The sequence below is a fragment of the Callithrix jacchus genome, chromosome 11, assembly GCF_049354715.1.
Source record: "Callithrix jacchus isolate 240 chromosome 11, calJac240_pri, whole genome shotgun sequence".
Classification (NCBI taxonomy): Eukaryota; Metazoa; Chordata; class Mammalia; order Primates; family Cebidae; genus Callithrix; species Callithrix jacchus.
In genome coordinates this window covers 98,451,763-98,463,286 of record NC_133512.1, presented here as the reverse complement: position 1 = coordinate 98,463,286, position 11,524 = coordinate 98,451,763, and the positions used below count along the sequence as shown (strand labels likewise).

The 11,524-nt window shown below is 53.7% G+C and overlaps 1 long non-coding RNA gene across 3 annotated transcripts; it reads left to right on the top strand.

Moving 5' to 3' along the window:
* Nucleotides 1-5,479: 5,479 nt before the first annotated feature.
* Nucleotides 5,480-11,229, top strand: LOC144578419 (uncharacterized). Of its 3 annotated transcripts, none has more exons than XR_013524171.1 (4): nt 5,480-5,596; nt 7,323-7,432; nt 7,700-7,854; nt 8,335-11,229. It is a non-coding gene; the product is annotated as an uncharacterized LOC144578419 (long non-coding RNA). The 3 variants fall into 3 exon arrangements; XR_013524169.1 differs by lacking the exon at nt 7,700-7,854 and adding an exon at nt 6,890-7,066 and having other exon boundaries at nt 5,564-5,699; XR_013524170.1 differs by lacking the exon at nt 5,480-5,596 and adding an exon at nt 6,878-7,066.
* The last annotated feature ends 295 nt before the right edge of the window (nt 11,230-11,524 follow it).

Here is an 11,524-nt window from a genome sequence, read left to right as displayed (position 1 = left end):
CGACTGTGTGTGCATGATCTGGTTTCTGCTCTCCGGGTGGTGAATGGCCGTGCGGGGCAGTGGCAGCTGGTGACACCTGCGGGCTGTTGGGCACCAGCCCGGGGCCGGGCGCTCACACCTGCCGGGTGCGCACAAACCCCGGCGCACGCTGTGTGAGGGTGGGGCCTCCAGGGCTGGCCGATGAAAGTCCGCACTGGGTCGCTGGCCCCAGCCAAGCGGGGGCGGAGCCTCCAGCCCCGTCAATGGGGATCTGACTTCGGGAGGCGGGGCGGCTACCCAGTCGTAACCCTCTCGGCCTTGAGCACAGCCGCTGCCCTGGCTCGTTCTGTCAGTGTCCCGAGTCCCAGCGGTCCCGGAAGCTCGGTCCATTCAGGGAAAGCAGGGCTGACGCTGTCAGCGGAGAGGACTGCGCAGCTGGGTTCGTGTGACGCCACGTGCGCGCAATGGCAGCGGCGACTCCCTGCCCAGGTTGGCCAGCACAGGGCCATGGTCCAGGCAGCTGTGCCTCCAGTAAGGGCGACCCTCATGGAAGTGTGGGGACGTAGAGCCGAGTCCTGAATTCGTCAGGAGGATATCCCACCCACCACCAGCCCGGTCACCTCCTGGAACTGGAGAGGCTCAGTCTGGGTGGCAGGAGGAGAACTCCTAAGGCCAAATGATAAACTCCCTTCTCTTTCCCCATTTCCTAACCTGTGGAATAAGGCAATTGGCCCTAAACACAAGATTTGGAGGTTCCCTCCAGCCCTGATATCCGCTGGACCCGGTTCTGTGGGGGCAGTGGACTGAGGACATCTTTATTCCAGACTCCAAGGTTCCTCTTTCTGGACCTGCCGTTTGGCACCCCTCCGCTCCACCCCCAGTCGGCCATCTGAGAAAGATCCATCCTGCTCCCATCCTCTCTCCAAGCTGAGATCAGTGCCATGGCCTGGGGAGGGATGTCTGCTGTAGTCTGGTGGAGCCAGAGTCTGTCTCCTGGCTGTGAGGTGGGCTCTGGACCTGAGCTCTGATTCCATTCAGGAGGCTTCTGATGCCAGAATTCCCTGCCAAGTCCTTCTGGCTGCTGCTGAGGGGATCTGCATTGTGAGGACTTTTGGTTAGGGGCTTCAGGCTCAGGCTTGACCCAGGCCATTGCTGGCCTGCATAAGAGCTGTTGAGATTTTCACAGGTCTTTAGAAGTAGAGAGGTCATCTCCTAGTAGAAATAGCTTTGCAGTGGTTTTGGACTCATTTCCGTGTCCACATTTGTGGCAGGGCATTGCAGGGAGGTGAGGATGTTTGCCCCTAAGCTGTGAAGGCCGCTGTGAAGGCCACATTACTTCTCTAAGGTTCTATTTTCTCACTGATGGGGACATCCTAACTTCCTTCACTCCTAAGGTGGCTGTGTGGATGAAATGCACTGAGAGATGGAAGAGCACTCAGGGTGTGTGACATTAGCACATGTTATATTCTTAAAAACAAATGTAAAGGCTGTGGACCAGTGATCTGACTGTGTTTTATGAACCAAAGACTGATTAATCCACTTCTGTGCAACTGAGTTTTTTAGAGACCTCCCCAGTAAATGTACTCAGCAAAGTGTCGCACACATACCAGGTACTAGACACCAGACACCTGGCCCTTTCCTTCCCCTTACAGCATGGCTCACCATCCTCAAGTCTGGCCTCTTCCTGATGCAGTGAAGTGGAGCCCAGAGGAGGCAACACGGCTTTCACAGATCAAGTTCTAGGTGAGTTCCGTTTCCAGGAACGCTCCCTTTCTACCTCCACTGCTGCCCACTGAGGGATTCCCGGATTTTAAATTTGGTTTCCAGCAATACACAATACTTTTCCACCTCTTGTGAACAGGGTATTCCTTGTAATGGTTCCTTCTTTCCTTTTCTGCTTTCATCTTTCTCTGGCCCCTGTTGCCTGGCAGCTAGGAGGGTGGAGACCACCCTGGGGCTGGTCAACAAGGCACCTGGATCATGTGGACATGGTGTCAGGCAGGGCAGGAAGTCACACCAGTAGATGTCAGGGTGGACAGGCCTTGGAGATCACCAAGGCAGAACAACAGGCCTTTCTCCCCTCTGAGCCCACTGAGGGGTGTGGGCTTGTTCTGGAAGAAGGCGAGGACTCAGATTGCTGCCTGGGTGTGCATTGGACCCCGGACTTGGGTTTCTCACCACTTTTTGGCTCTTGCTGCTGGCTGTGTTCCCTGGTTGGTTGAGAAATTGGCTGAGCTAACAGAGCCAGTGAGTGGTAAAGCTGGGATCCACTCTCTGTCCATTTATGAAGGTAATGTTTGTTATGTCATTTTCCATTGGTCCTGGGTCTTGGCTCAGGATTCTTTTCATGGGGGTTCTGTGGGGTCCGGTGTCTGTTGTCTTTGACTATTACGTGAGGTCAGTTTGGGGGTCTGACCAGTAAGGCCCTCTGGCACTCGGAATATGTTTCCTCCATTCCGGATAATCCTGACCTTCCTGTAGTTGGGAATGGCTCTGGGCCACTCTACCTCTTGTGGCCAACTCGAGAACTTGTGTCTGGTTCCAGGACAGGCATATGTGGGTTGACCTCCAGGGAGAGGCCCAGATCCGTTCTGCAGAGATCTCCCTCCTGGCCACCATGGCTGCTATTCAGGCCATGGAGAAGAAGATGGAGTCCCAGACTGCCCGGCTGCCGAGCCTGGAGGGACGCATGGGGACAGCCGAGAAGAAGCTGCCCGACTGTGAGAAGATGGCTGTGGAGTTCGGGAACCAGCTGGAGGGCAAATGGGCCATGCTGGGGACCCTGCTGCAGGAGTAGAGGCGGCTGGAGAACGTTGAGAACCTGCTGCGCAACAGGAACTTCTGGGTCCTGCAGCATCGTGGGGTATTTTTCGGTGCAGCGAGGCAGTGGCCTGGAGGACTTGCAGAAGGAGCTCTGCAAACACTTTGTAAAGGGGAGCTGTGAGACCCTGGGCTCTGGGTAAGAGGCTGGCCTCAGGGGGCCTCCACACCTTGGTTTCACTCCATTATTCAGTCACATAGACTCCTGGATCTGAGAGCAGGAAGCATGGGGAAATCATTTGCTCAGCCCTCTGTCTTCAGGAAGGTAGGAAGTATCTGTCATTCTCATTTGGAGGTTTTATGTAATGAAATGCAGAGGTTATGTGACTTGTCCCAGGTTTCATGGAGTAAATGAACCAGAATCTGCTCCTCACTGTCCTGCCCTTTACGTGGTGCCAGAGGCAGCTCCTGTGTGCACACCTGTGGCTTACTAGCCTGTCTGCTCCTGGGGAGCTTCCCTGGTTTACATCTGCATTCTTAGGACTCCCAAGCTGCACTCTGCACATTGAGTTCTCAGGAGATTCCTGCTGAGCAAAGAAGGATGAATTTTAAGGGTGCCCCAGGTCCAGAAAATGAGGGCCAGCCCTAGGAAGTTTGGTCCTTCAGGCAGGTGTGGGTGTTTGTGTGAGACTTGATCAGACCTGGGTTTTGTAGCTGCCCCGACTCCCAAGCTCTCCTGTGCACACTGGAGTTCTCACTGCTTTGGGCAGGTGAATAGTTGGCTTTTTGTCCACTTTCTCCCTCTGTTGGGAGGCTGAGGCCCAGAACACAGTGCCTTCCCTCTCTTTGCCTGGCCATAAAGTTTCCTCTTTCAGTAGGGTGTCCCAGTGTGCTGTGGGAGGCAGGGTGAGGAGGCTGCCCAGCCTCATGCAGGAAGGGGAAGCACGTGGAAAGGCAGCAGGAAGCCTGAGCCCTGATTGCTGTGAATGGCCAGCCCCTCTCTTGGGCCTCAGTTTCCTGATCTGTCTGGACTAGGTGACTTGTCTGTGTGGGCAGTGGATGGAACCCTTTCTCTTGGCCTCATGGCACTCACTTCTGGCCCAAGAGGACTGAGAGGCCTTGCCCTCCCTACTCTCCATGACCCTCAACACACAGGCCTTGAAGAGGGAGTGAGTCCTGCTCCAAACCTGGCAGAACGCCCTCCCTTTCCTGGCCTGCAAGGGCAGCGCTGCCACTGCCCGTTTCCTTTCCACAGGCTGGGCCACCACCAAGCCAGAACTCCTAGCCCCAGTGGAGAGAGGAGACCAGCAGGCAACTGCAGCCTGCCCAGTGTGGAGAGGGGCCAGAGCCTGGGCACTGGTGAGTCTGTCAGTGTGTGGGTGGGCCTGGGCCTCCCAACTGCATCTGAGGAGGGCATCTGGTGTCAGGAGGCCCTCCTGAAGAAACAGAGGCCGAGATGGGGGAAATGAGCTGCTGGGCCTCACAGCTGGCGAGCAGGGCCAGACCTAGGTGTTCTGACACCCAGAGAGGGTCTGGGCCACTTCCCACACTCCATGTCCCTTTGGAGCCATCGCTTGGCCTGAGACCACTCTAGGGGCCTGAGGGGAAGGGCAGAGGGCAGATCAGATACCAGGGACCCAAGAATGAGAAAGGCTGTGGTGGTGCATGCAGGGTTCTGGGAGGAGGGGCGGGCTGGCGGCCTCCGGGAGACCTTCCTGGCGCTGCGTCTGCTCCCAGGGCCCTCAGTGCCTGCGTGTGGGTCCTTGCTCTGCAGCCTCATACCTGCTTCCTCTCCAGGCTTCACTGTCTTTGGGTGAAGGACTGAGTCTTGCTGTGATAACCCCCTCCTCCGCACCTTACCCAGTGCCTGGCACGTACTGGGATTATAAACAATAAATAATTATTAAATGAACAGGGAACCAGAATAGGGGCTCAGTTTTCTCTATTTTTCAAATAATAGCATTGGATCAGAATGCAGTTTTTTTTTTTAAGGTGAGAACCCTTTATTCCAATGACAACAAGAAACATATAACGTGGGGGACAGTCGGGCCATTCTGGCTGAAGGACAGGAGCCCTGGAGCTGTTGCTCAGAACACAGTGGGTCATGCCAAGAAACTGCTCCTTGCTTCCTAGATTCTTAGATTTGGGGAGAAAGGCTCCTGGTGAAGCAGGCTGTTTGAGTAGGTAAATTGAGTCATGGTGAGCCCAGAGTGGGAAGAAGGTGGGGGTTGACAAGGGCACTGAGTGGCTGGCATGTAGGTCCAAAGCTAAAAGTGGCACTTCCAGACACCTACAGGGGGTGGGGGCACCACAGAAAGAGCAGGGTGGAGTAAAGTGTGGGAGAGTGGCAGGATGTAGGTCAGAAGCCCGAGCTGGGGAGCCCTGAGCAAGAGGAGAGGCCAGCTGGGTGGAGAGTGGCTCTTGTGTCACTGAGCACTATTACTGCAGCAGCCTGGCCAGCACCTCCTCCCCTGTGGTGCAGGGAGGGGAGCTGGGCCCAGGCACCACCGCCACCTGGGGCATGTTCAGAGGCTGTGGCCGGTGCCACAGTCCCCAGGGCTGAGCAGCTCCTAGGGGACGCAGAGCAGCAGGCAGGGCCTGGCCAAAGAGCTCCAGGCATGGGGCTTATACCTGACGGCAGCTGGAGGTAGCATGGGAGTGGAGAAATGAGGCCTGCTCAGGGGTGGCGTTGCCCTGCGGTCTGGGTAGTCCTTGCTGTTCTAGCAGTTACTTCTTATATTCCACTCTCTGTAAGCTTTTCCAGATTTCTCCAGGAGAGAACTTTGTTTAGCCCCAGGACTGGGCCTCACTCCTAGAAGCTGCTTCTAAAGCCTTTGCTGAAAACCTGCAGGCCCCGGTGAGTGTGAGTGCAGGACTACTTTATCTATTGGACGTTTCCACAGGTGTGCTCTTCCTGCCAGGATTCTAGAAGCAGTGTAAATGGGGTGCTCATTCATGAGGTACGGGCAGGGTCTGGGCACTGCACTTTCAACACTTTCCTCCTAGGATTCTGGTGCCGTTAGTTTGAGAACCAAGGCTGAGAGAGCCCTCTGAACAGAAACTGACCAGCCTCTAACCATTGAAAGTGTGTATGTTTTGATTACACGAATACGTTCTCACTAAACAATGTGGGGTCATGGGCAAAGCTAAAGGGCTCCCTGCTGGCCACCCACCAAACCCTAGGCTCCTCCCACGGTTGCCACTGTAACCATTTTGCTGTGTAACCTTTCAAGCTATTTTCATGCATTTCCATACCTGTGTGGACTGCAGAAAAGTACGGGCTTAAGAACACGCAGATGTACTCTGCAAATCTGCTGCTGCTTGCTGTTTTCACTCAACAATATGTCTTAAGGATCTTTTTGTGTTGGTACAACTTGATCAACTTTCTCTCTGAAGCAGTTTCCAGGGAGGTCCTGATTAATCATGGAGCCAGCCTGGTGTGTGGCAGCCAGGTTGAGCTGGTTTTCAGAGTGGCCATGTTAGAAGTGCCTCATATACGACAGAAAGAAGTGAGCGGTGCCCCAGCCGTAAAAGCTGGCGCCACTGAGTGATTGGACAGCAGTGAGACGTGGGAAGCTCGGAATGTTCTCCATTTATTCATTCCCTTAACAACTGTGCCTCCCCATGTCAAGCCCGGAGCAGGGAGAGGAGCAGTAATTATTCCCTGATCTTAAGATAGGCCTTAGAGGTGGGCACAGATGGGTGAGGTGGACCACCTGTTGGAGGTTACCCACCTGAGGGCACTGCAGGGTCTGTGCTTGGCTGCTCTAACAGAGACTGAAGAAAACAAAACAGCGAAACCGGAACCCCACGGCTTTCACACGGCAAGGGTTGGCCTCTCTCCTGATGGGGCTTTTTTGGCAGCTCACAGGCCCAGGCTCCTTCCAGCCTGTCGCTCCACCTTTCCTGGGGCCAGGTCTTGTTACCATGGTTCGAGATGGCCCATGACCAAGCCTGCGGCCATGCAGAAGGAAGCAAGGGGATGGGCTGGGAGGGGGGTGCCCTTTCCCCATTTCTTTGAGGTGATGCCTTTCCCTTTAACCAGACACATTGGTTCCTCGTCCAGTAAACACACATTTAGTACTTCCTGTGCGCTTTATAAACACTGACCCATTTAAGCTTATTCCAATTTTGTTTCCTCATATCATAGATGAAGAAACTGAGGCACAGAGAGGCCGAATCCACTGTCGAAGGTCCCATAGCTGGAGGAAGCGCCCCTCACATCCATTACTCAGACTAGCCATGGGGCACATCTACTTCCAGGGAGGCCCAGAAACATGGTCTGGAGTCTGGACGGCCGTGTGCCCAGCAGGACACTAAGTGCTCTGTTAGTGTTGAACGGGGGTGGATGGCACTGGAAGGTGGCTGGCCGTCCCCGTCACAACTCACAGCCCGTCTTCACTTGCCAAGCTCCCCTAGCTTGACTTGCTGCCATGTCACACGTCCCCAGGATGTGCTGTGCCTTTGCTGGGACCTACAGTTCTGTTGGGAGTCCCTTTGGTGTCTGGTCCCAACTGAGACTGTGAGAGGAAAGATGGCCCGTGACACCTGATGTCCTCAGGGCCTCTTCTTCTTTCCCTTAGATGCAGGCCAGCTGGAAACACCCCCAGGATTTCTGTCCTGGATCAGGAGAGAGGAAGTGGGAGGAGCCAGCAGGGCGCACAGGAGACCACTGAGACACACCTCTGCTCAGGTAGGGCACGCTGGGCGTGTCTCCCCAGGCCTGCATCCCTGAGCCTTAGGAGACGTGGCACCCCCTGGGGGGCCTCACAGCGCCTCTAACAGGGCTTTCTCCTGCGAGAGGCTCCTGAAGGAAGGCAGTGCACAGCCTCCCTGCCTTGGCTGTGTCTGCAGAATCTCATGTGCTTGCTGCGCGGTGTCCTTCCATGCAGTGGCATGAAAGCATGCATTCTTTTATTCCTGAAGTTGTTTCGTGTTCATTTCATGAACTCATCTGTAGGCAGCATGGTGCTGGACGCTGCAGGGGCTCATTAATGCGTGAGACACAGCTTCCCCTGGGGAGAGAGGAGACGAACACAGACGCAGTAAACAGTGGGGCGGGGCACCGCCGTGTCTGCAGCCAGAGAGCCCTTTAAGAATCTGACCCAAAAGATGGCGAGTATCCTAAAAAAAGCACATTTGCTTACGATGTGCGCACAGCTGCGGTGTTCTTTCACCTGTGGTAGAAGGGGTGTCTCAGTGGCCACAGGCGTCCCACATGAATGTGCTGCTGGGGGAAAATGTCACCATGCTGTTCTTGGGGGGCTCTGTGAGGGGGGGACTTGAGAGGGGCTTAGAATCTGGGTAAGAGGCACTGAGGAGGCCAGAAGCATTCTGGGTAGAGAGGACCCTTGGGCTGAGGCTCAGAGGTGTAGGAAGCGGGGAGGGGTGTTGGGTGGCCTTAGGTGGAACAGCCACTGGGTGGAACCCGGCAGAAGATGATGGGAGCTGAAGGAGGCTAGGCGGGAGCAGGGCCTTTAGTGATGCCTGAGCCCAGTTTCAGACTCCAGGAGGGCAAAGGGTGAGTGGCCCAGCTGCAGAGTCTGTGACAGGGATGTCTCATTCGCTGTACCCCTCTGTGTCCCTTCCCTGCAGAGACCTGGCTGGGCAGCAAAGAGGAGTCTGGAGGGAGGGTCCAAGGACAGCGAACCAACCTGGGCTGCTACAGGGGGTCTGGCAAGAAGGGCTTCTGGTGGGAGCACCTGGGGGAGTCTGCTTCCTGACCTCAGGGAGCGAGAGGTGACCTCCCTCCCTCCAGGTCCCCCGAGCCAGGCTGAGCCAGCTGATAGGGGCACGAAGCGGTGCCCACTCTGCACCCAGTGTGGAAGGAGCTCAGTGTACAGCACCAGCACCCGCATCATGGCCGCGGCCCTTCACTGGTGATCAATGTCCCAAGAGCTTTGCGCAGCCAGCCACCCTCGCCAGCCACCACCAGGCGCACACGGCTCAGTGCACCTATACCTGCCCCAAAGTGGCAAGACCTTCATCTACCAGATCACGTGCACCCACTACCGCAGGCACACCGGGGAGAAGCCCTGCGAGTATGCTGAGTGTGCAACCTCTACCTCCTGGATTCAAGCAATTCTCCTGCCTCAGCCTCCTGAGTAGCTGGGACTAGAGGCGCGTGCCACTACACCCAGCTAATTTTTTGTGTTTTAGTAGAGATGGGGTTTCATTATGTTGGCCAGGATGGTCTTGATTTCCTTACCTCGTGATAAACCCGCCTTGGCCTCCAAAGTACTGGGATTACAGGCATGAGCCACTGTGCCTGGTGATTCATGTTTAACAAAGGCCTTAGAAGAGTAAAGGTGAATCCAGAACAGCATTGGGTCCTATCAAGATGGCCACCAATACATCAGATCCTAGGCAGTACTTGAATTTGGAATCCCATCATTTCTCTTGGCACCAGGGAGCTCAGTTTTGTGACAGCAGCTCCCATCGTCAACCCCAGCTACAGACAAATCACCCGGAGACAACTGTGCCTCCTTCACCTTAATAAGATGAGGCACCTCTTGCAGGGAGGGTCCTCTGCTCTCATGTAGCAAATTTATTCTACGATTCTGCTATGTGCCAAATTGTGCTCCCCCACAAATTCATATATTGAAGCCCAGACCTCCAGTATGATGGTATTTGGTGATGCAGCCAATAGGAAAGGTAGGCTCAGTGATGAGGTCATTAGGGTGGGGCCCACACGATGGAATTGGCGCCCTTACAGGAAGACAAAGAGACACCAGAACTCCCTGTCATGTGAGGACCGAAGAGCATCCTCACCAGGATCTGGGCATGCTGGCACCCTCATGTCAGCTTCCAGTGCTGCCATGAATGTCTGGTGTTTAAGCTGCCCAGTGTATGGATATTTTGGTAAGGCAGCCTGAGCCAACCAAGACAAGTTCCTTCCCCCAAGAGCTTCCCGATCCTTTCCTCATTACGATGCCTTCTAGAACTTCCACTTCATTTACTATAGGCCATTATCATGCCCCAGCTCCAAGGAGTCATGTCAGTAGATGATTAGGACCGGTTCTGTGTCTCCTTGCCAGATCACAATCCAGAGTCCTGAGGCGTCCATGCCAGCACCCTCTCTAGCTCACATCCATCCTGTCCCCAGTGATCCAGGGCCCCGTGTTGCTCTGATGGCGGCTGACTCGGGGTTGTGGTTTGAATCGTATTCTCCCAAAGGTACACTCAAGTCCTAATCTTCAGTATCTGTGAGCATGACCTAAGTTGGAAATAGGGGTTTTGCAGATATAATTAAGATATAAGTTCAGATGAGGTCACACTGGAGTAGGATGGGCCCTTAGTCCAGTATGGCTGGTGTCCTTATAAGAGGAGAATGCCACATGAAGGGCACAGATGTGGAAGGACATCGTGTGATGGTGGAGTGAGATTGGAGGGACATGTCTGCAGGTCAAAGAAGAGTGGTTGCTGGGGATGCCAGAAGTGAGGAGTGGGATGTGGAACAGATTCTCCCTTGGAGGCTTCCTTCAGGTGAGAGGCAGCTGTTCTGTTTTCTCCTGGCAGGAGCAAGGAGAATACAGAATAGCTTTTCTGCCCTCAGCCCTGCCTTACCAGCTGGAAAATGCAGAGTGGGGTGGGGTGGGGTTTTCGTTTCTCAGGCTTGTCTATCCAAATCTCCCCATCTTGGACTCCAAGTCCCACTGTCCCATGTGGGCTCTGATTCTGACGTGAGCTGCCCATTGCTGTCCCTTGTCTCCTTCCAGCCTTCTGCACAGACTGCCCTGTGGCTCCAGGATGTGAGACCTCTTTGAAAGCTGCCCTAAACCTTCTGGTGTTCAGTTGGTCTCAGCTGGCAGTTGACTGTTCTGAGCCTGCTGTTTCATTTATGCAAAGCATTGATGCTGTGAATGGAAGCTAGACCCCTCACCATCCTCATCTTTATCATTGCCCCACACCAGGTGTTGGCAACTGCAGCTTCTAGCCGAATCTGGCCAGCTGTGTAATTTGCAGGGCCCAGTGCAAAATCAAACTGTGGGCCCCTCATTTAAAGGCAAGAAGAAAGTACCACAGAGGGTAGTAAAACACCAAAGAAAGTACCAGGGAGGGTAGTAAAACACCAAAGAAAGTACCAGGGAGGGTACTAAAATACCAAAGAAAGTACCACGGAGGGTACTAAAATACCAAAGAAAGTACCACGGAGGGTACTAAAATACCAAAGAAAGTACCACGGAGGGTACTAAAATACCAAAGAAAGTACCACGGAGGGTACTAAAATACCAAAGAAAGTACCACGGAGGGTACTAAAATACCAAAGAAAGTACCACGGAGGGTACTAAAATACCAAAGAAAGTACCACGGAGGGTACTAAAATACCAAAGAAAGTACTATGGAGGGTAGCTTCTTCCTTTCTTCCACAGTCTCTCTTTTGACCTGTCATGGTGTTTTTTGTTTGCTCTTTAATGTCATTCTGAGTAAGGAAAAATTAGAATATTAATTGTTCATGTAAAACAAGAATTAAAAATATTTAATTATGAACAGGTATTACCATTCATCTTTGTATTATGAAATGATTGTTTTAAATACAAATAGAAGAGCATTTACTGGGATACAGAATCACTGGAATCACATGATTCTACACAAGTAAACAATATTTGTAGTTCACATGCATCTCATGCTTGCCAGAACTGTGGAAACTGCCCAAAACGAACTTCATTGTTTTCATTTCACTTCCTGCTCTGTGCCTGTTCTACCAACACTCTCTATCTTTAGTATAACCAGGAGCGAAGGACTGAGGGAAAAGGAACCGTGGGCTGCCCTCTCCTTCTTCTTC